We start from the raw sequence: 25,771 nt of genomic DNA on the forward strand, positions 1-25,771 counted from the left end.
ATAAGATTAATCTATAATGTAGAAAATTACTTTAAAAAAAAAAAAAAGGAGAAGATGCGTCCAAACTGAGTAGTAGAAAAGTTTTTATCCAATCAGAACAGTGGGATTTAATGCCAGGCTACAACACTGCTACTATCTAGTAGGCGGGGTTTAAACACAACACTAAATGAACCACTTCTGACACCAATTTTTACATCTAAACTAATAATTACAGACTAATACTGTTTTTGATAGATTATTGCGAAACAGAGAATCATGATACTTTAATATATTTTAATATTTTCTTACACTCCTAAACTATCCAATGTTTTATGTTTTATTTTTCTTTCTGAGGCAAAATAACAGGGTGGTAAACAGGCATCTATCTAGAGCTGCACAACATATAGGTTGAGCCCAGTCATCATAATGACATGATAAACCCCTGACTTCTGGACTAATCTGGTAAAAAAATTATTTAACTTTTTAACATTGTAATACATATCTAACAATAACAAAACAAAGGTGTTTAAAAATAGAATAGTATAGATACTAGAGTTTAATAAAATACTGCTGTAGAAGTTGAAGCAGAATCAACTCAAGCTTTTTACTCTTAAAAAAAGTGTTTAAAGTAAAAGTACTGGTTTCAAAACTACTTAAAGTATAAAAGTAATGTAAGGAAAAAATAAATAAAATAAAAAAATAAAAAAGCCATTAAGAACAAAAGCTTAGGCCACACCCACAGAGTCCTATAGCACTCCCACATTATTCTAAAAGCTATAATGACTATAATGTTAAAATATTAAAATGTTAATGTTGATAAAATAATCTGGTATTTTTTACTAGGTTGTTCACCAGTATTTTAGCTGCATATATTTCCCACTGTAAATGAATGTATTTTAGTACATTTGTGTGCAGGTGTGATGGATCACAGTATAAACCAATAGGGAGTGGGAATGGTATATGTTTATACTTCTCTACATCCAATCACAATCAGATTCACTCTATCTGGATGGAGAGATTTATCTGGATAGGGGTTTTATTGAACGATGAGAAGCCGGAATTTAAAAAACGTGCTGAAATGAGTAAATATGAGTAATAAGTCTATTTTTATTCAAATGTAAGGAGTAGAAAATTCAGATTATTGTGTGGAAATGTACAAATAGTAGATTAGATGGGCGGCTCTGCTCTGGCTTGACCAAAAAAACCCTAGGGTGGATTTATTTTTACTTTCTGGACCTGGACTACCCACTTCTGTGTGTGAGTAACTATAGGTTTAAATAGGATCTCCGGTGGATTTGGTGTTTTACAGAGACTCTAAGACTAGGTCAGTATAGGCTGAACTGCACTTAGCAGGGCATTATTACACATGTTGTAAAGTAACATATAACATTGTAAAGACTGTTATTAGTGTAGAAATGTCTTTATTTTAATACGTTTCTAACTGTTGTCCGTCTTGCTGCCTCACTGTGTCCTTCTGCCGTCCAATGCAATCACAATCAGCTTTATTCACTCTATCTGAATGGAGAGATTTATCTGGATTGGGGTTTTATTGACCAATGAGAAGCCGGACATTTAAAAAACGAGTAAAAAGTTTTTTTTTTATTAAAATGTAAGAAGTAGAAAGTTCAGATAATTGTGTGAAAATGTACAAATAGTAGATTAGATGGGCGTCTCTGTTGTGGCTCAGCCAAAAAAAAAACCCGGGGGTGGATTTATTTTTACTTTCTGGATCTGGACTACCCACCTCTGTGTGTAACTATAGGTTTAAATAGGATCTCCGGTGGATTTGGTGTTTTACTCTGAGACACTCTAAGACTAGGTCAGTATAGGCTGAACTGCACTTAGCAGGGCATTATTACACATGTTATAAAGTATCATATGACATTGTAAAGACTGTTATTAGTGTAAAATGTCTTTATTTTAAACAGTTTCTAACTGTTGTCCGTCTCGCTGCCTTGTTGCCTCCTGCTGCCGTCCAATGCAATCACAATCAGATTTATTCACTCTATCTTTTAAATGTAAGGAGTAGAAAGTTCTGTGAAAATGCAGAAATAATAACTAACAAATTATTTGTTATCAGTTATTTGACATATTTTAGCATTGTTTCACAATTTATACACCAAATAACAACTCAAAAAACACTCAGTATTGAATTCTTTGGCCGCATTAAAGCACATTTCCTCGTTAGAACTGGTTCAGAGTGGATTCTTTGCTCATGTAAGGATAAACCCGGAGCGCAGAGCTCAGTACCAATAGAGCATATTTAAGAGACATCTTGGCTTCAGAGCGTCCTTCATTCTTTCAGTCCAGTTTCTCTTTAGTTGGAAGAAACACAGCGTCATTAAAAGCCTGTAAATATTTCTGGACTGATCCAGACTCACGTCGTTTCTCAAAGGTAAAAAAAAAAGAAGCAGAGCGTAGAAAAGCTTTGATCAATCAGCTCGTGACTTTATTAAACAGCGTTGCCAGATATGAGCGACGCTGGGTTTTAGCAGCATTTGAGGAACTAAACAAAGCTCCGGCCTCGCAGGATAAATAAAGCAACGCTCGGCACGGGGGAGCAAATTACTCTCATCTGTGCAGCAGAACGGCCCTTTCTCTGGAAGCAGACCAAGCCTTGGACGTTTAAAAGTCATTCCGAGCCGCTCCGAGTGGAAAACTCGCTGTTTAAACATCATTAAACATCATTAAAAATGACAAAAATCATTTATAAACCAGCGCAGTGCCCTTTACGCTGAAGAGCTGCGAAAAGAACGCCAGAGAGAGAGAGCAGAAACTCTCCAGCACTGAAGTTTAACAGCAGTAAAATACTTATAAAAGAGTAACTAAACCCCCTGATTTTAGCTTTCTCTATCCTCTGGGTGATGTATGGGTTTAGGGGCGGGGCAAAAAGGAGAGCTGATTGGGCTGACTGGGCTGTGTGCCTCTGATAGCAGTGAGAAGCAGATGGTTGGACGTCGACACGGGGGAAGGAATTATTAATAGACTGATTTGCATATTTGCATATTGTGAAAAACTGAGTTCAGTCAAAAGTTTGGACACACCTTTTCATTCAATGTTTTTATTTATTAGATTTTTTCCGAAAAATGAATTCAGTTTCTGAATCAGTTTCTCTGATTTTGCTATTTATAGGTTTATATTTGAGTAAAATGAACATTGTTGTTTTATTCTTTAAACTACAGACAACATTTCTCCCAAATTCCAAATAAAAATATTCTAATTTAGAGCATTTATTTATTTAAATGCAGAAAATGTGATGCAGAGACCTCAAATAATGCAAAAAGAAAACGATATTCATTTAGAAACAACAACACTACTAAAAATACGATACAAACAATACAAGTTTTATCTAAGGAAAAGTTTTAAATCAATAATTGGTAGAATAATCCATGTTTTTTCATCACAGCTTTCATGTGTCTCGGCATGCTCTCCACCAGTCTTTCACACTGCTTTTGGATAACTTTATGCTGCTTTACTCCTGGTGCAAAACTTCAAGCAGTTCAGTTTGGTGGTTTGATGGTTTGTGATCATCCACCTTCCTCTTGATTATATTCCAGAGGTTTTTAATGGGGTTCAGGTTTGGGTTGGCCATGACACTGTCTTGATCTGGTGGTCCTTCATCCACACATTAATTGATCTAGCTGTGTGGAATTGATCATTGTCCTGCTGGACACAACTGTCCTCAGAGTTGGAGAACATTTCCAGAACAGAAGGAAGCAAGTTTTCTTCCTCTATGGTCCAATTCTTATGATCTTTTGCAAATTTCAGCCTGGCTCTTCTGTCCTTTTTATTGGATAAGGTCTTTTTTCTATCTTCCTGCCACTAAGAGATTGAGTTTTGAACTTCACCCCAGCTGCCACTAGCCATTCTTTTTATAGGTCACTTGATGTCATCTTGCGGTTGCTGACTCATGTAAGATGTAAGTTGGATGATCACAAGCCATAAAACCAAACTGAACTGCTTGAATTTGTTTTGCACCAGGAGTAAAGCAGCATAAAGTTATCCAAAAGCAGTGTGTAAGACTGGTGGAGGAGAACATGATGCCAAGATGAAGCATGAAAAAAAAAACTGTGATTAAAATCCTTTACTCTAGCTCACTATTCCCCTTTGGTTTTTCCTTTCCTCTATTGCTAAATATACAGAGGTTGGAGAATGAATCTGAAACACCTGGTTTTAGAGCACAATAATTGATTGTGGTGACGGACAGTTCTGGTGGAAACAGGAGAGTTGAGGTGCACATTGAATTCTGCGTGATTTGATCAGCCGTGGTTTTATGTTTTTTGGATACAATCCGGGTTAGCACCCGAACATCCCTTTCAGACAGCTTCCTCTTACAGCGTCCACAGTTAATCCTGTTGGATGTGGTTGGTCCTTCTTGGTGGTATGCTGACATTACCCTGGATACCGTGGCCCTTGATGCATCACAAAGACTTGCTGTCTTGGTCACAGATGCTCCAGCAAGACGTGCACCAACAATTTGTCCTCTTTTGAACTCTGGTATGTCTCCCATAATGTTGTGTGCATTGTAATATTTAGAGCAGAACTGTGCTCTTACCCTGCTAACTGAACCTTCACACTCTGATCTTACTGGTGCAATGTGCAATTAATGAAGATTGATCACCAGGCTGCTCCAATTTAGCCATGAAACCTAAAATCCCACACTAAAATGATGACAGGTGTTTCAGTTTCATTGTCCAACCCCTGTATATCACTGTTTGTAAGTTGCTATGGACAAAATTGTCCTCTAAATGTAATGTAATGTAAAAAATAGCGCATATGTGTATATATATATATATATATATATATATATATATAAACGCAGGGCTCTGATAGAAGTGTAGAAATGAAGGGCTCACACTGACAGCTCCTGCCATATTCCATTTACAGTGTGGCAGCCACAATAGCCAGCGGGCCAGCTTACACTGCGCACTGCTCACAGTCTGGAGACGGGGAGGCATGTTCACACGTTCACAAGTGTCAGAAAGAGAGAGAGAGAAAGAGAGAGAGAGAGAGAGAGAGAGAGAGAAAGAGAGATAGACCACATGCTACAGCAGAGATGAGTAGACTCAGCCTCAGAGCAACACTGGTGACCGACCACATCCTGCACCCGGCCTGCACTCTTCTCACTCGCATCTGCTGCTATTCTCGCTCTCTCTCTCTCTCTCTCTCTCTCTCTCTCTCTCTCTCTCGCTCTCTCTCTCTCTATCTCTCTAACACACACTCTCACACACACACAAATACACACAGGCGCAAAACACATATGCATCTTAATTGCTGTTTCTCTTTGTTTATCTCACACATTAACCACATCAACCCTTCCTTTCCCACCATCTCTTTCTCTATATCTATCTCTATCTCTCTCTCTTTCTCTCTGTCTTTCTTGTTCACTCGCTCACAGGTACATGAAATACATAAATATATAAACATACAGCTCTGGAAAACATCAAGAAAGAGAAGAGAGCACTTCAGTTTCTGAATCAGTTTCTCTGATTTTGCTATTTATAGGTTTATGTTTGAGTAAAATGAACATTGTTGTTTTATTCTATAAACTACAGACAACATTTCTCCCAAATTACAAATAAAAATATTCTCATTTAGAGCATTTATTTACAGGAATAACCGCCTAGGCTTTTAATCACAGTTTTTTTCATGCATCTTGGCATCATGTTCTCCTCCACCAGTCTTACACACTGCTTTTAGATAACTTTATGCTGCTTTACTCCTGGTGCAAAAATTCAAGCAGTTCAGTTTGGTGGTTTGATGGTTTGTGATCATCCATCTTCCTCTTGATTATATTCCAGAGGTTTTTATAAATTTGGTAATTTTTTTTTTTCCCCCACCAAATATTGATTATTTCTGAACTCTTAAAACTTTATGAATATGAACTTGTTTTCTTTGCATTATTTGAGGTCTGAAAGTTCTGCATCTTTTTTTGTTATTTCAGCCATTTCTCATTTTCTGTAAATAAATGCTCTAAATGAGAATATTTTTATTTGTAATTTGGGAGAAATGTTGTCTGTAGTTTATAGAATAAAACAACAATGTTCATTTTACTCAAACATAAACCTATAAATAGCAAAATCAGACAAACTGATTCAGAAACTGAAGCGTTCTCTTAATTTTTTTCAGCTCTGTATATCTACACTGATGGGCGTGGTGTTCTGGAAATGAGGTGTGTTCAGGTACATTTCTGGAGTTTTGCTTGTTTATCTTGGTAACAGAAAACACAGGAGCTCCACTGACTGAATACAACCTAGACAGACGCCAACAGTCAGACGTTCATCGCTATCTCTGTAACACAGGCACTGTGCCGAGCCGAGCGTACACCCCCACTTATTACACACACATGAACACACAGCAGCACAAACCCAACTTTTACATCAACAATAAACAGAATAGTAAATAAAATAACATTGCTGTTCCCGTAAATGAGCTGCTGGAGCTCCTTCACAGCGTCAACCAGCAGCTCAGTTTCCTCTGCTGAGAAGAGTTTGTTGAACACGTCCAGGTAGCTGCACCGTTACAATAGCAATCCACCAAAGTCAGAGCTCACCAGTTTCTACTCTTAAAGGGAATGAGACTCTTTAAATGGTTTATTTCATGTTACGATTCCAAAATTAACCAAACATATGATTAGTTAAAAGAATTTGTACATTTCTTTTTTGTACTTTTCTCGTGGTTACGATAGCAAAGACACACTGATACACCTTAAATCAAGCTGCACGATGCACAGACGGTTGACGGCTCGTCTACAGATTACTAAAATAAGCCCTTATATGTTTTTCTTTATAGTTTGGATGAGTTTAGTATTAATCTACACTGCAGATTTATAATACGACACTAAGCCGTGTTCCCCTGTCGTGGGTTTGAACTGGTATCAGTCCGTTTAAAAGACTGAAAAATGAAAATGACTGAAACTCGGACCGGCTGGACTCTGGACTCGGACTGACGTCTCGCCGCTCCCGCTGAGCGACTACTGCTTTCAGAAAACTGGGTCACATAAAAAATAAAAGACGACAATGCATCACAGAGCATAATTATTCACACTTATTCTGGAAGGCATTATTCTTCACGCTGAGCTGCGCGGAGGAGAATAAAGACGTTAAAAACAGAGAGAAAAGGGAAATATGGCGGCGGACAGATAGAGGCTCCCGCAGATTACAGCCGCCGAGCGTCAGGCCGAGAGACGCCGGGAGAAACGGATTATAACGGGAAAAACCAAAAGAGCATCTTGCCTGTTTCAGGCGGCGCCGGTGGGGGGCTGGCCCTCTGGAGGAGGCGGGGCTCCGGGGCCTGGGGCGGAGCTCTGTCGTGCTGGTGCAAATCCGTGCACTGGAAACACAACCACTTGTTGCAAAAGGTGCACAAACTCTGGGCCACTCTGGGCTCGGGACACTCAGAACAACACTGAAACCAGAAGATAAGAAAAAATGGATAAGTGTATTTTATAAACTACAGACAACATTTCTCCAAATAATTCCAAATAAAAATATTTAAGTCATTTAGAGCATTTATTTACAGAAAATGAGAAATGACTGAAATAACAAAAAAGATGCAGAGCTTTCAGACCTCAAATAATGCAAAGAAAACAAACAAGTTCATATTCATAAAGTTTTAAGAGTTCAGAAATAATCAATATTTGGTGGAATAACCCTGGTGGTTTTTATCACAGTTTTTGGTGCCACTTTAAAATAAGACTACCTTTATAAAGGGTTTATAAATGGTTTACAATTAGTTTATTAATGGTTATTAATCAGGTTGTAAATGCCTTATAAATCATTAATAATCAGTTATAACACAAACGTAAAAAGGGCAACAGTATAGATGGCTGTGGGTTCACTATTTGGCAAACAACAGGTCATTGTTGCCCTTTCTACGTATGTGTTATAACTGATTATTAATGATTTTTAAGGCATTTACAACCTAATTAGTAACCATTAATAAACTAATTGTAAACCATTTATAAACCCTTTATAAAGGTAGTCTTTTTTTAAGCAATACCCAGTTTTTTTTTCATGCATCTTGGCATCATGTTCTCCTCCACCAGTCTTACACACTGCTTTTGGATAACTTTATGCTGCTTTACTCCTGGTGCAAAAATTCAAGCAGTTCAGTTTGGTGGTTTGATGGTTTGTGATCATCCATCTTCCTCTTGATTATATTCCAGAGGTTTATAATTTGGTCAAATCTAAGAAATTCATCTTATTTTTTTTCCAAAGCTGTATGTAAACACCATATACAACACAGTATGATGCAATTAAAACAACATATAACAACTTATGGAATTAATTCATTATTTTAAAATGTTCTCCACTGTAGATTAATAATACTAAAATCATCAAAATTATAAAGACAAACATATGGAATTATTCAGTAAACAAAAGTGTGTTAAACAAATCAGAATATGTTTTAAATTTTACATTTTTCTTGTTTAGATGATCAGTTTTGAACATCTCTGCTGGATTTTCTCAGTCAGTTTTATGAGGTAGAGTCTCCTGGAATTCAGGCTTTCAGTTAACAGCTGTGCTGATCTCATCAAGAGTTAATTACTTGAATTTCTTGTCTCTTAATAAAGTGTTTGAGAGCATCAGTTAAAGTAAAGTAGTGAAGAGGTAGAGTTACAGGTATACAGTGAATAGTGAATATTTGAGCAATGTTCGAATCCAGGTTATGAGAAACAACAACTACTCAACTTTAAGGATTAAAGCAGTGTTCTCCTGGACAATCTTACAGCACTTCATGCTTCCCTCTGCTGATAACTTTTATCGGGAGGTGGATTTCATTTTCCAGCATTAGTATTAGTATTTTGCTTATTTTATGAATAATGACTTATCTAGAAGAATTCCAAAAGTTTAAAGATATCAAATCAGTATTTTTTTTTTTTACTTTTTTTACAATTCGAGAAAATTGCAATTGCTTATTTCTTTTTAAGAAAAAAGTTGCTATACCACTGGCAAAATTATTTGCTTGAGAAAAGCATATGATCTCATGTGCATATGATTTTTTTTATGATGTCATGTGCATATGATTTTTTTTATGATGTCATGTGCATATGATTTTTTTTATGATGTCATGTGCATATGATTTTTTTATGATCTCATGTGCATATGATTTTTTTTATGATGTCATGTGCATATGATTTTTTTTATGATCTCATGTGCATATGATTTTTTTTATGATGTCATGTGCATATGATTTTTTTTATGATCTCATGTGCATATGATTTTTTTTATGATGTCATGTGCATATGATTTTTTTTATGATGTCATGTGCATATGATTTTTTTTATGATCTCATGTGCATATGATTTTTTTTATGATCTCATGTGCATATGATTTTTTTTATGATGTCATGTGCATATGATTTTTTTTATGATGTCATGTGCATATGATTTTTTTTATGATCTCATGTGCATATTATTTTTTTTTGATGAATAGGGTTAATAAACCTGCGGCGAAGAATATTGATTGTTAAATTGTGTCAAACTGAACTAATAAATCTATAATTGCTGGTATTTGATTATTTAGGATTATTTTATCCTCTTCATGAAATATCATAGAGAATTATCTTGTGATATATGGAATATCGTAAAATCACAATATCACAATAATAATATCGTATCGGTAGATGTCCTGTGATTCCTAACACTAGTAACAAAATATTGTGTACGATACGATATGGCACACACATACACTCACACAAACACACACACACACCCCTCACACACACACTCAGACGGATGGTAGCGTTTGCGTTCGGCCAGTTGAACAGAGAGAGAGAGAGGAAGAGTGTGTCTCACCTTCTCCATGGCTCCGGCGTGATGTGCAGCTCCTCGGCTGAGAGAGTGTGAGACAGCCCAGCACTCTGGCGCTGCCACCCGCCACTGCTGCTGCCACCGCCGCTGCCGCGCTCCACAACTCTGTGACAGCTTCTACCTGCGGCAGGAAGTACACACTCACTGCACACACTTCTCACTCCAGCCCCCAGCAGAGCCCAGCCGCCTCCTCCTGCTGCCTCTCTCTCTCTATCACTCTCTCTCACTTACTGCCTCTCGCGCACTCTCTCTCTCTTTCTCTCACTGAGTCTCTATTTTTCTGAGTGTCTCTTTTGCTCTGTCTCTCAGTGTCTAACTCTCTCTCACTCACTCACTCTATCTGTCTCTCTCTCACTTACTGCCTCTCGCGCACTCTCTCTCTCACTCACTGTCTATCTCTTATTCTTTATCTCTCTCTCTCTCTCTGTCCCTCACTCACTGTCTCTTTCTCTGTCTCTCTCACTCACTGTTTGTATCTATCTCTCTCTCTCTCGCAAAGTCTTTCACTGACTCTCTCACTTGCTGTTTCTCTCTCGTTAAGTCTCTTTGTCTCTCACTGTCAATCTCTTATTCTATAGCTCTCTCTCACTCTCACTGCCTCGCTCTCGCTCACTCTCTCACACTCCCATGCTCTCACTCACTGTACGTATCTCTCTCTTGTGCTTGCTGTCTCTCTCGCTCGCTGTCTCTCGCATGCTGTTTCTCTCACTCACTGTCTCTGTCCCTCACTGTCTTTCTCACTCGCTGTCTCTCTCACTCGCCGTCTCTCACGCTGGCTGTCTCTCTTGCTGTCTCTCTCGCTGGCTTTCTCTCACTCACTGTCTCTCTCACTCACTGTCTCTCACACTCGCTGTTTCTCTCACTCACTGTCTCTCTTGCCAGCTGTCTCTCTCTCACTCACTCACTTTTTCTCTCTCTTACTGTCTCTTTCTCTCTCACATTCTCATTCTCTCACTGTCTCTGTCTCTCTCACTTTCTCTCTCTAACACTGTCTCTCTCACTTTCTGCCTCACTAACTGTCTCTCTCACTCACTCACGGTCTCATCTATCTCTTTCTTTCTCTCTCTGAGCATCTGTCTCACTCCCTGTCTCTGTATCTCTCTATATCTCTCGCTCACTCCCACGCTCTCACTCTCTCTGCAAGTGTCTCTCTCTGTGCCTGTCTCTCTCTCTCTCTGCGTGAGTCCTCCTCGGGCTCAGTGAGCCGCGCTGGACTCCTCGCCTCCTCCCTACCGCGGCCTCCTGCAGCCCACACTCCTCCCGCCACCGCCACCATCGACTGCCGCCGTCCTGATCCTCCTCTTAACTAAGCTCTGTTGATAATAATTGGGAATTGGGGAGAGGTGATAATTATTTCTTTTCTAGGGCGAAACATCCCCGCAAGCCCTGCTTTTCCCAAAATGGAAGCGGAGCCGAGTGACCTACAACGGTTTAAGAGGAGGAAGCGCGGTACGTGGCGTGCATGAGGGGATAGCAGCGCTACAGTGTGTGTGTGTGTGTGAGCGTCTCAATAAGTGTGTGCACGTTTTGGTGTCTTTGTCAGGGCCAGATGTCCTCGCAAAGCAAAATCTAAAATACGAACGTACGTCATTCTTGAGGACATTTTGGACGTCCTCACAAGGTAAAAGGAAGGTAATGTTAAAGGAAGGTCCTCATAAGGATAGTAAAAGCATCATCGAATCCACGATTCCTGCCCTCGCCCTCTTTCGCTGCTTTCGCGTCCCCGGACGGATGGGCGAGAGGTAGGGGGACAGGTCCCTGCGGAGCAGCGTAACGCAGTGAAACGGGGTCATCCCGGGCTGCAGGACCAGATGGAGCGCAGGATCGGCTCGGAGAATGCCCTCCAAAGCAGAAAATCAATTAAGATTTTATCACACTTCCACACTTCAGCTCGAGAGGAGCGGAAAAAAAACTGTGCTGAAAAAAGAGGGCTCCCCCAAATAATCCCAAAAATAATCCAAAAATCTGCTTCACGCCAATGCCTGCCGAGTGTCGTTAGCTAGATTTAGTCATGTTATAAACTAGACACAACTAATTAGCCTTTAAAGAAGGGCTGCAACGATTAGTCCATATAATCGACAATGTAGATGCAGGTACTTGTCTATGCTGTCGTGCACTCTATACATCTGGCTTATGAAACACGCTCTGAGAAGGTGGGGGTGGGAGTTACGGGGGCGAGTAACACAAAAGTAACGCAATAGTTACTTTTTTTTTTTTTTTATAATTTTATTTCTATTTTTTTCCCATTTTCTCCCCAATTTACACAGCCAATTACCCAACCCATTCATTAGGACTCCCCCTATCACTAGTGATACCTCAACACACCAGGAGGGTGAAGACTAGCACATGCTTCCTCCGATACATGTGAAGTCAGCCACCGCTTCTTTTCGAGCTGCTGCCGATGCATCATTACCGAGCAGCCAGCGCGCTTGGAGGAAAGCGCAGCGGCTCGGCTCTGGTACATCAGCTCACAGACGCCCTGTGCTGCAGACATCCCCGTAGGAGTGATGTGGGGAGAGAGCGCCATCTACCCACCCAGAGGGAGCAGGGCCAATTTTGCTCCCTCTGACGCCGGCAGCTTGATGGCAAAGCTGCATGAGCTGGGGTTCGAACCGGCGACCTCCTGCTCATAGTGGCAGCGCTTTAGACCGCTGGACCACTCGGCGCCCCGCAATAGTTACTTTTACTGGTAACTAGTTACTTTTATAGTGGAGTAACTCAGTTACTTTTTTGGAGAAGTAACTAATAACTAGCAGGAGGGTAGTCTAATTACTTTTTTAAAGTAACGTGCCCAACACTGGAGATGGGTAAATCTCACTCACACAGTTTACACTCAACTTACTCTCTAAGACTGTGTCTCCAAAAGTGCCCAAACACAACAGATTACATATTCAATCACTAAATATATACATCAGTACATTACACGTTAAAAACAACATCTAGACATTTAAATGTCATTTAAATCTCATGTTCAGCTGTTTCTATTAGTTTCTATTCAGTTTTTAGAGATGAAGGACACGGCAAGGCAAGTTTATTTATATATATATATATATATTTATATAGCACCTTTCATACACAATGGTCATTCAAAGTGCTTTATAAATTAGAAATTACAAAAACAATAAAACAATAAAAATTAAAATAAAATTAAAATAAAGCATGGATAAAACACGATTCAAACATTAAAACATTAAAACAAAGAGAAGTCAAATTAAAATAATGTAAAAGAATAATTTAAGCAATTTAAGAAAATTGTTTAAGAACAAGGTTAAAAGAAAATTTAAAAAAATAAAACAAAATACAAGATGTTATAATTAAAATAATATTCAAGTAATGAAAAATGAATAACAAAAAGCTAAATACTAACAATGTGCAAAGCACATGGCAGAAATAATCGTTGACTAATCGACTAATTGAAAAAATAATCATCAGATTAGTCATCTACCAAAATAATCATTAGTTGCAGACCTACTTTAAAGGAGATCTCTGGTGTAAAATGGACTTTTGTTGTTGCTGTTTACATCCTATAACACTATAGCTTCAGCTCCGAGCGCCGCCATCATTGTACTGATAATGACATAGACATATACATATATAGACCCCACATAGCATAACGTTAGCAGGCGGCACCAGGAGAAGGCTATGCGGATTCTATGTGTATATATGTCTATGTCATTATCAGTACAGTGATGGCGGCGCTTACTTCATGTAGCTTCAGAGTTCATCACTCACTACACACCTCCAAACTCCATGTAGCTTCAGAGGTCATCACTACACACCTCCAAACTTCATGTAGCTTCAGAGTTCATCACTACACACCTCCAAACTTCATGTAGCTTCAGAGTTCATCACTACACACCTCCAAACTTCATGTAGCTTCAGAGTTCATCACTCACTACACACCTCCAAACTCCATGTAGCTTCAGAGGTCATCACTACACACCTCCAAACTTCATGTAGCTTCAGAGTTCATCACTACACACCTCCAAACTTCATGTAGCTTCAGAGTTCATCACTCACTACACACCTCCAAACTCCATGTAGCTTCAGAGTTCATCACTACACACCTCCAAACTTCATGTAGCTTCAGAGTTCATCACTACACACCTCCAAACTCCATGTAGCTTCAGAGTTCATCACTACACACCTCTAAACTTCATGTAGCTTCAGAGTTCATCACTACACACCTCCAAACTCCATGTAGCTTCAGAGTTCATCACTACACACCTCCAAACTTCATGTAGCTTCGGAGTTCATCACTACACACCTCCAAACTTCATGTAGCTTCAGAGTTCATCACTACACACCTCCAAACTCCATGTAGCTTCAGAGTTCATCACTACACACCTCCAAACTCCATGTAGCTTCAGAGTTCATCACTACACACCTCCAAACTCCATGTAGCTTCAGAGTTCATCACTCACTACACACCTCCAAACTTCATGTAGCTTCAGAGTTCATCACTACACACCTCCAAACTCCATGTAGCTTCAGAGTTCATCACTACACACCTCCAAACTCCATGTAGCTTCAGAGTTCATCACTACACACCTCTAAACTTCATGTAGCTTCAGAGTTCATCACTACACACCTCCAAACTCCATGTAGCTTCAGAGTTCATCACTACACACCTCCAAACTCCATGTAGCTTCAGAGTTCATCACTACACACCTCTAAACTTCATGTAGCTTCAGAGTTCATCACTACACACCTCCAAACTTCATGTAGCTTCAGAGTTCATCACTCACTAAAATATACTAGAAAGACTTTCCCAGACTGTAAAGACAGTTACTCCATCAAAAAGTAGAATAAACTAAGTTCACTACATTACCCCCCTGAGCTGAGTGATAATTAATCTGTAACAGCGTGGTTAATTACTCAATTCCACCTTAAGTGACACAATTACATCACTTACAATAAGTCTGTGACACTCACACTTACATTAATTATTACTATTATTATTATTACATTAATTATTACTATACCTACAGCGTTTACCAGCCTGCACATACATTTAACAGTTATTAATCTTATATACTGTGTTCAGACATGCATAACCTTCACTGCCAGAGGCTGCATCAACATTACTGAAAATTACTCAAACCTTTCCCTCAGTATTATAATTAGTACTATTGATAATTATATTATCACAGCAAGAGCAGCAGTAAGGAATAATAAGATTTGTAGTAGTACAAGTGGTAGTAGTAGAGTATGAGGTGGAGTAGTGTTAGTAGCAGTACAGGAAAGAGGAGTATTAGCAGTAATATTATTATTAGTAGTAGAATGAGTATTAGTAGTAGTAGTATTAGCAGTAATATTATTATTAGTAGTAGAATGAGTATTAGTAGTAGTAGTATTAGCAGTAATATTATTAGTAATAGAATGAGTATTAGTAGTAGTAGTAGTATTAGCAGTAATATTATTATTAGTAGTAGAATGATTATTATTAGTAGTAGTATTAGCAGTAATATTATTATTAGTAGTAGAATGAGTATTAGTAGTAGTAGTATTAGCAGTAATATTATTATTAGTAGTAGAATGAGTATTAGTAGTAGTAGTATTAGCAGTAATATTATTATTAGTAGTAGAATGAGTATTAGTAGTAGTAGTATTAGCAGTAATATTATTATTAGTAGATGTAGTAGGGGGAGGAGGAGTAACAGGGGTAGTATCAGTAAGAGAAAGAGGAGTATTAGTAGTAGTAGTATTAGTAGTAGGGGGAGTATTAATAGGAGTATTAGTAGTAGCAGTATTAGTAATATTAGTAGTAGTAATTGAGTAGTAAGTAGTAGGAGGAGTATTAGTAGTAGTAGGAGTAGTAATAGCATTAGTAGTAATAATAGTAGCAGGAGGAGTAATAGTAGTAGCTGTAGAAGTAATATTAGTAGTAGCAGTAGAGTAGTAAGCAGTAGAAGGAGTATTACTAGTAGGAGGAGTATTAGTAGTAGCAGTAGTAATATTAGTAGTAGGACGAGTATTAGTAACAGTAGTAGTAATATTAGTAGGAGGAGGAGTATTAGTAGCAGTAGTAGTAATATTAGTAGGAGGAGGAGTATTAGTAGCAGTAGCAGTAATATTAGTAGTAAGAGGAGTATTAGTAACAGTAGTAGTAGTAATATTAGTAGGAGGAGGAGTATTAGTAGCAGAATAGTCAATAATAGTATTAGTAGTATTAGTAGTAACAGTAGTAGTATGTGCAGTTGTAGTAGTATTATTAATAATATTAATACTAGCAGTAGTATTAGTAGTAACAGTAGTAGAAGGTGCAGTTGTAGTATTATTAATAATATTAATACTAGCAGTAGAAGTACTAACAGTAGTAGTAGGTGCAGTTGTAGTAGTATTATTAATAATATTATTACTAGCAGTAGTAGTAGTAACAGTAGTAGTAGGTGCAGTTGAAGTAGTATTATTAATAATATTAATACTAGCAGTAGAATTAGTAGTAACAGTAGTAGTAGGTGCAGTTGTAGTATTATTAATAATATTAATACTAGCAGTAGTATTAGTAGTAACAGTAGTAGTATATGCAGTTGTAGTAGTATTATTAATAATATTAATACTAGCAGTAGTAGTAGTAACAGTAGTAGTAGGTGCAGTTGAAGTAGTATTATTAATAATATTAATACTAGCAGTAGTATTCGTAGTAACAGTAGTAGTAGGTGCAGCAGTATGTTATTGCTTCTGGAAACATCATGTGTGATGTTCCTGTAATGTACTGTACTGTACACGCCCCCTCTACCACTTCCCACTTACAACTGTAAGTGTACAGGGCTCTAATATGTTGTGCTGTACTGTGCTCTGCTATGTTGTGTTAAACTGTACTGTGCTGTACTGTGTTATGCTGTGCTGTACTGCCCTTTACTATGCTGTACTTTGTGGTACTGTACTGTATTGTACTGTGCCCTGCTGTGCTCTGCTATGCTGTGTTGTACTGTCCTTTACTATGCTGTGCTTTGTTGTACTGTACTGTATTGTACTGTGCTCTGCTATGCTGTGTTGTGTTGTGCTATGATATGTTATGCTGTGTTGTACTGTGCTCTGCTATACTGTGTTGTACTCTGCCCTGCTGAACTGTGCTCTGCTATGCTGTATTGTGTTGTACTTTACTGTATTGTGCTGTACTTTGTTATGCTGTATTGTGCTGTGCTGTGTTGTACTGTGCTCTACTATGCTGTATTGTACTGTGCTCTACTATGCTGTATTTTACTGTCTTCTACTATGCTGCACTTTGTGGTACTGTACTGTATTGTACTGTACCCTGCTGTGCTCTACTATGCTGTGTTGTACTGTGCTCTACTATGCTATATTGTACTCTGCTCCACTATGCTGTATTGTACTGTGCTCTACTATGCTGTGTTGTACTGTGCTCTACTATGCTGTATTGTACTGTGCTCTACTATGCTGTGTTGTACTGTCCTCTACTATGCTGTACTTTGTTGTACTGTACCGTATTGTACTGTGCCCTGCTCTGCTATGCTGTATTGTGCTGTGCTCGACTATGCTGTATTTTGTTGTACTGTGCTTTACTATGCTGTGTTGTACTGTGCTCTGCTATGCTGTACTGTACTGTCCTCTACTATGCTGTACTTGGTTGTACTGTACCCTATTGTACTGTGCCCTGCTCTGCTGTACTATGTTGTACTGTGCTTAGCTGTGTAATGCTGTGTTTTGCTGTGCTGGGGGAGTAAGGGGGGGTAGTGGAGGTAAGTAAACAAGCCGAACTGAAATATCACACATCAGCACCACTGAGCAGCACAGAAAAAAATAAAAATCCCCCAGTATGAAACCACCTCCACCGCTGCGAGTCTGCCTGACAACAACCCCTGCAGCCTGACCTACAAATCTGACAACTCGCTCTTCCTCCTCCGAGCGCGAGAGCGAGCGCGCGAGAGAGCGGCACAGGGGAGACGGAACCAGCCCGCTCCCCATTGTGTTGCTCGCAGACCCACTTTAAAACACAATTAGCCTTGCCAGGCACTCCGGCTCTCGCGCTGGCGAGGCAGGCGGCGGGCGGGCAGACGCGCCTGCATCTCAAAACTGCTGTCTTGCCTTTCATGCCCCTCCACTTAGCTTTTAAAGCCAAAGAGTTATCTCTCTCTCTCTCTCTCTCGCGTGCTCTCGCGCCAGCTCTCTCGCTGGCAGCTCAGCTCAGGCTCCTCTTCCCTTCCCGCTAAGTGAATTCAGTGTGGGCTACGCTGCTGCCTGAGTGAGCAGGGTGATCTCCAGAGAGGCCACATTAATAGAAACTCAAGAGGAGAGCCTCTCCCCTGGAAGAGCACCTCGCTAACATCCATTAACATCGCGGTTATGAGATCACGGCCGGGGAACGCCAGATTCCCATCCATCCGCAGAACGATGCTAATCTCATATTTCAACCAGCTCCTTTCATAACATCTTCATCATCATCATCATCATCATAATCACCATCACCGTCATCATCATCATAACCATTCCTTCAGGCAGCGCTTCCCCGTCTCGGGCCCAGAGACTCCACACGCTGTTCAGAGATCAGCCGCCTGCCACCCGCCACCTGCCGCCCGCCACCCGCCACCTGACTCAGCACTGCAGAACCAACCGCTAATTACCTGAGGAGCTTTAACAGATACATGCAAAAAACCACAGCAAAAAAAACACAAACCAAACAACACACAGTTGCATAGTTTGCATTGTAAAAAGTTTAAAAGATCACTTCAGTTTCTGAATCAGCTTCTCTGATTTTGCTATTATAGATTTATGTTTGAGTAAAATAAACAAGTTCATATTCATAAAGTTTTAAGAGTAAGGAATAATTCTGGTGGTTTTTAATCACAGTTTTTTTCATGCATCTTGGCATCATGTTCTCCTCCACCAGTCTTACACACTGCTTTACACACTCTACCTTTACTACACTACACTCTACCTCACTCTTATTTACAATACCTCACTCCATCATCATTATACCTCACTCTACCTTTACTATACTACACTCTACCTCACTCTTATTTACAATACCTCACTCCATCATCATTATACCTCACTCTACCTTTACTATACTACACTCTACCTCACTCTTATTTACAATACCTCACTCCATCATCATTATACCTCACTCTACCTTTACTATACTACACTCTACCTCACTCTTATTTACAATACCTCACTCCATCATCATTATACCTCACTCTACCTTTACTATACTACACTCTACCTCACTCTTATTTACAATACCTCACTCCATCATCATTATACCTCACTCTACCTTTACTATACTACACTCTACCTCACTCTTATTTACAATACCTCACTCCATCATCATTATACCTCACTCTACCTTTACTATACTACACTCTACCTCACTCTTATTTACAATACCTCACTCCATCGTCATTATACCTCACTCTACCTTTACTATACTACACTCTACCTCACTCTTATTTACAATACCTCACTCCATCGTCATTATACCTCACTCTACCTTTACTATACTACACTCTACCTCACTCTTATTTACAATACCTCACTCCATCATCATTATACCTCACTCTACCTTTACTATACTACACTCTACCTCACTCTTATTTACAATACCTCACTCCATCATCATTATACCTCACTCTACCTTTACTATACTACACTCTACCTCACTCTTATTTACAATACCTCACTCCATCATCATTATACCTCACTCTACCTTTACTATACTACACTCTACCTCACTCTTATTTACAATACCTCACTCCATCATCATTATACCTCACTCTACCTTTACTATACTACACTCTACCTCACTCTTATTTACAATACCTCACTCCATCATCATTATACCTCACTCTACCTTTACTATACTACACTCTACCTCACTCTTATTTACAATACCTCACTCCATCATCATTATACCTCACTCTACCTTTACTATACTACACTCTACCTCACTCTTATTTACAATACCTCACTCCATCATCATTATACCTCACTCTACCTTTACTATACTACACTCTACCTCACTCTTATTTACAATACCTCACTCCATCATCATTATACCTCACTCTACCTTTACTATACTACACTCTACCTCACTCTTATTTACAATACCTAACTCCATCATCATTATACCTCACTCTACCTTTACTATACTACACTCTACCTCACTCTTATTTACAATACCTCACTCCATCATCATTATACCTCACTCTACCTTTACTATACTACACTCTACCTCACTCTTATTTACAATACCTCACTCCATCATCATTATACCTCACTCTACCTTTACTATACTACACTCTACCTCACTCTTATTTACAATACCTCACTCCATCATCATTATACCTCACTCTACCTTTACTATACTACACTCTACCTCACTCTTATTTACAATACCTCACTCCATCATCATTATACCTCACTCTACCTTTACTATACTACACTCTACCTCACTCTTATTTACAATACCTCACTCCATCATCATTATACCTCACTCTACCTTTACTATACTACACTCTACCTCACTCTTATTTACAATACCTCACTCCATCATCATTATACCTCACTCTACCTTTACTATACTACACTCTACCTCACTCTTATTTACAATACCTCACTCCATCATCATTATACCTCACTCTACCTTTACTATACTACACTCTACCTCACTCTTATTTACAATACCTCACTCCATCATCATTATACCTCACTCTACCTTTACTATACTACACTCTACCTCACTCTTATTTACAATACCTCACTCCATCATCATTATACCTCACTCTACCTTTACTATACTACACTCTACCTCACTCTTATTTACAATACCTCACTCCATCATCATTATACCTCACTCTACCTTTACTATACTACACTCTACCTCACTCTTATTTACAATACCTCACTCCATCATCATTATACCTCACTCTACCTTTACTATACTACACTCTACCTCACTCTTATTTACAATACCTCACTCCATCATCATTATACCTCACTCTACCTTTACTATACTACACTCTACCTCACTCTTATTTACAATACCTCACTCCATCATCATTATACCTCACTCTACCTTTACTAAACTACACTCTACCTCACTCTTATTTACAATACCTCACTCCATCATCATTATACCTCACTCTACCTTTACTATACTACACTCTACCTCACTCTTATTTACAATACCTCACTCCATCATCATTATACCTCACTCTACCTTTACTATACTACACTCTACCTCACTCTTATTTACAATACCTCACTCCATCATCATTATACCTCACTCTACCTTTACTATACTACACTCTACCTCACTCTTATTTACAATACCTCACTCCATCATCATTATACCTCACTCTACCTTTACTATACTACACTCTACCTCACTCTTATTTACAATACCTCACTCCATCATCATTATACCTCACTCTACCTTTACTATACTACACTCTACCTCACTCTTATTTACAATACCTCACTCCATCATCATTATACCTCACTCTACCTTTACTATACTACACTCTACCTCACTCTTATTTACAATACCTCACTCCATCATCATTATACCTCACTCTACCTTTACTATACTACACTCTACCTCACTCTTATTTACAATACCTCACTCCATCATCATTATACCTCACTCTACCTTTACTATACTACACTCTACCTCACTCTTATTTACAATACCTCACTCCATCATCATTATACCTCACTCTACCTTTACTATACTACACTCTACCTCACTCTTATTTACAATACCTCACTCCATCATCATTATACCTCACTCTACCTTTACTATACTACACTCTACCTCACTCTTATTTACAATACCTCACTCCATCATCATTATACCTCACTCTACCTTTACTATACTACACTCTACCTCACTCTTATTTACAATACCTCACTCCATCATCATTATACCTCACTCTACCTTTACTATACTACACTCTACCTCACTCTTATTTACAATACCTCACTCCATCATCATTATACCTCACTCTACCTTTACTATACTACACTCTACCTCACTCTTATTTACAATACCTCACTCCATCATCATTATACCTCACTCTACCTTTACTATACTACACTCTACCTCACTCTTATTTACAATACCTCACTCCATCATCATTATACCTCACTCTACCTTTACTATACTACACTCTACCTCACTCTTATTTACAATACCTCACTCAATCATCATTATACCTCACTCTACCTTTACTATACTACACTCTACCTCACTCTTATTTACAATACCTCACTCCATCATCATTATACCTCACTCTACCTTTACTATACTACACTCTACCTCACTCTTATTTACAATACCTCACTCCATCATCATTATACCTCACTCTACCTTTACTATACTACACTCTACCTCACTCTTATTTACAATACCTCACTCCATCATCATTATACCTCACTCTACCTTTACTATACTACACTAAATGTGATTTTTTTACAGAAATCACTGACTGGAAATGACCTACCATCTCTAACCCCCACCACGCTTTCCCAGCTAAAAGCGCGAGAGTGAGGTAAGCAGCTATAGAAGCAGATATAGACGTATATATTTGTGAAGCTGCTCTCTGAACAGATCACTTCCGAAACATCTCAGAGCTCCTCTTTAGTGGAAGATCTGGAGATTAACTGTGTTAAAACTGTGTCTAATTTAAAAGGTGTGATGAACCGCTGTGAGACTATAAATAATCAGCCGTTAGAAAGAGTGCGCACCTTCTTCAGAGAAAACAACAAAAGCTCGGCCTTCAAACAACTAAACTCCAGCTTACAGCGCACCCTGCACTCACATCACTCCAAAAATAACTCACATATAACTCAGACATAACTCACATATACTCATACATATACCCATACACACATATACACTGGCTTGCAAAAGTATTGAACTTTTTCACATTTTGTTATCTTACACCCTGGTGAAATATATAAATACTTAATTGTACTTAAAACTTATTGAGAAATGTCTAAGTATGCTGTAAATATACTAACAGATTTATGTACTTATATTAAAGTACATAATATATTAAAAGTACATTAATATTATGCTTTCATAAATTTTTTGAAAGTAAACTTTAATCATACATTTAAAAAAAAGTACAATATAGTGTATTTTAAATAAATAGACTACTATGAAGTACACTTTTAGTTTAATGTACTGTAATTCTATATACTTCTAAAATACTTATTTCTAAATATACTTTTGTACATTTTTGTTCAACTTTTTAGAAAGTAAATTAAAATAGTACATTCGTATTTATATATGAATGTACTATTTTAATTTACTTTCTAAAAAGTAAATATATATATATATATGTATATATATATAGGTGTTACATTCATATAAAACAGTTTAAATGTATTTCAATGCTAAAAATATAAATATAAGTAAATAATAGGATACAGTGTAAATAACAGATTTAAATGTTAAATAAAAAAAAATTGTATCACACTAAAAATTTTAGTATATTAAAATATATATATTAAAATATATTTTTATACCCAACAAAGTATATACTAGAAGTGCGCTACTTAAAAAAGACAGGAACATACAAGAAGCATATTTGTACTCTGATATAAATATATCACATGTATTTAACATCTATTCTTAGTACATTTCTAATCTAATATACCTGGTGTATAATAATAGCGACACAGTTGTAATATTCATTATTAAATAAATTATATTTTTACTGTAAGCTTATTTAAAATATGGGGTTACATACATTAATGTTACTTAAGTATATTTAAAATAGTTCCATTTTTAGTACAGTTAGGTACACTTAGCACAATTTAAGTAAGACTTTTGTACAATTTTTATACAAGTAAAGTTTAATAAGTACAAAACAAGTAAATATACTGATTAATAATAATGTGGCTACAAGAAAACACTTTAGTGTACCATAGTATAATAATGCTTAGTATACTTTAATCTACCTTATTTTACTAGGGAAACCACAAACGTAAATGTATTTTAGAGGTGTGCCAAAAAATCGATTCACATAAGAATCTTGATTCTCATTTACTACGATTCAGAATCGATTTAAAATGTCCCAAAATCGATTCTGAGGGGCGGGTTTTAGACTGATTTTGGGCTGGGTATTTTTGTTGGACCTGGCAACCCTGGGGATAGCGCTTGTCCTTTCAAACGGAGATCTTCCAGACACACACAGAGCGTAGGTGTTTGAGAATCACCGGTAAGATGGCAGAACAAGCACTATATTACCTTAGATTAACGTGTAGTTTCAATGTTTTATGGCAGAATGCTTCATAACAAGCATAAAAAAGATCGCTAGTAGTTAGTTTCAGTAACTGTTAGCTAGCTAACTAGCTAACTTTCCAGTTCCACCTTAAATAACGCTACAGGTGGCAGCGGGCTGCAGCATTTAAGGCGGAACGGAAAAATACAATAAGCTAATCAGAGCTAATTTCAGCTCCTCATCACAGAGGAATTAAGGAATGGACCATATGAATTAATTTCTCCACCTCCTGCCCCCTTTCTGAAGAAATACAACCACCTTAAATTAACTAGTTAATCAGCAGCTGCTCCTGAACTTTAGCGCTCCACTGCTATCATCACATCAGCCCAGCAGCGTCACCTACACACCACCGCTAGTAGCCTGGTAATAAAGCAGTGTTATTAAGTTGGCTTGGAAAAGCCAACTTACTGTTCTTCGTAATCTTCTTATTATTAAGTTGGCTTGGAAAAGCCAACTTACTGTTCTTCGTAATCTTCTTATTAAGTTGGCTTGGAAAAGCCAACTTACTGTTCTTCGTAATCTTCTTATTATTATTAAGTTGGCTTGGAAAAGCCAACTTACTGTTCTTCGTAATCTTCTTATTATTATTATTATTATTATTATTATTCCGCGCTCAAATTTCTATACGCATCTCCTCCTAGGGCTTTTGACGTAGAATCACGAAATTTTGCAGTATCGTAGGACCTATACCCGATTAGGTTGCTTGTGCTTTTTTAAGCGATACATCGTACGGTTTTCGTAAAAACTTCGTAAACGTACGCTTTTTTTTCCCATAGGAAATGAATGGGGGACAACTTTGAACGTTTGTGTAGGTAACAATTTTTGACATACAAAGACAAAAATCGGACGGTCTATAGAACTTACCGCGTTCTTTCCGAAAATTTTAACGTTTCGACGATACGTCGTACGGTTTTCGTACAAATGTCGTACGAAGTTTTCCCATAGAAATGAATGGGGGGCCCAGAGTTCCATCTCACACACGAGCAGCTCTGCGCACGGAACCCCTTCTCTCCCCTGCTCCTCCAGTACTGTGAGTGTATGGAGGAGCTGCTGTATGGAGCAGCTATCAGTCAAAAGTTTGGACACCCCGGCACCCCAGCCAGGGCTTAGCAACCACCTAATAACTGCTTAGCAACCACCTTAGCAACCACCTGGAAAACGTTAGCAACTGCCTAGCAACCACTTAGCAACACCTTAGCAACCACCTGGAAAACGTTAGCAACTGCCTAGCAACCACTTAGCAACTGCCTAGCAACCACTTGGAAAACGTTAGCAACTGCCTAGCAACCACCTGGAATACGTTAGCAACTGCCTAGCAACCACTTAGCAACCACCTGGAAAACGTTAGCAACTGCCTAGCAACCACTGAGCAACCACCTGGAAAACGTTAGCAACTGCCTAGCAACCACTTAGCAACTGCCTAGCAACCACCTGGAATACGTTAGCAACTGCCTAGCAACCACTTAGCAACCACCTGGAAAACGTTAGCAACTGCCTAGCAACAACTTAGCAACTGCCTAGCAACCACCTGGAAAATGTTAGCAACTGCCTAGCAACCACTTAGCAACCACCTGGAAAACGTTAGCAACTGCCTAGCAACCACTTAGCAACTGCCTTGCAACCACTTGGAAAACGTTAGCAACTGCCTAGCAACCACTTAGCAACTGCCTAGCAACCACCTGGAAAACGTTAGCAACTGCCTAGCAACCACTTAGCAACC

The 25,771-nt window shown here is 38.4% G+C and overlaps 2 long non-coding RNA genes across 2 annotated transcripts in view; both read right to left on the reverse strand.

Annotated features, from left to right (window-relative positions):
• Window positions 1-5,814: 5,814 nt before the first annotated feature.
• LOC125782184 (uncharacterized) overlaps window positions 5,815-25,771 on the reverse strand; it is a 61,337-nt gene continuing 41,380 nt past the window's right edge. The window contains exons 2-3 of the long non-coding RNA XR_007424770.1: window positions 9,779-9,914; window positions 5,815-7,386 (exon numbers count right to left, since the gene is read on the reverse strand). This is a non-coding gene — a long non-coding RNA (uncharacterized LOC125782184). The remainder of the gene's footprint in view (window positions 7,387-9,778; window positions 9,915-25,771) is intronic.
• On the reverse strand, window positions 13,373-14,795 carry LOC125782183 (uncharacterized). The gene is made up of 3 exons (XR_007424769.1): window positions 14,061-14,795; window positions 13,821-13,900; window positions 13,373-13,776 (listed from the first exon to the last, which is right to left on the reverse strand). It is a non-coding gene; the product is annotated as an uncharacterized LOC125782183 (long non-coding RNA).

The sequence above is a fragment of the Astyanax mexicanus genome, chromosome 16, assembly GCF_023375975.1.
Source record: "Astyanax mexicanus isolate ESR-SI-001 chromosome 16, AstMex3_surface, whole genome shotgun sequence".
Classification (NCBI taxonomy): Eukaryota; Metazoa; Chordata; class Actinopteri; order Characiformes; family Acestrorhamphidae; genus Astyanax; species Astyanax mexicanus.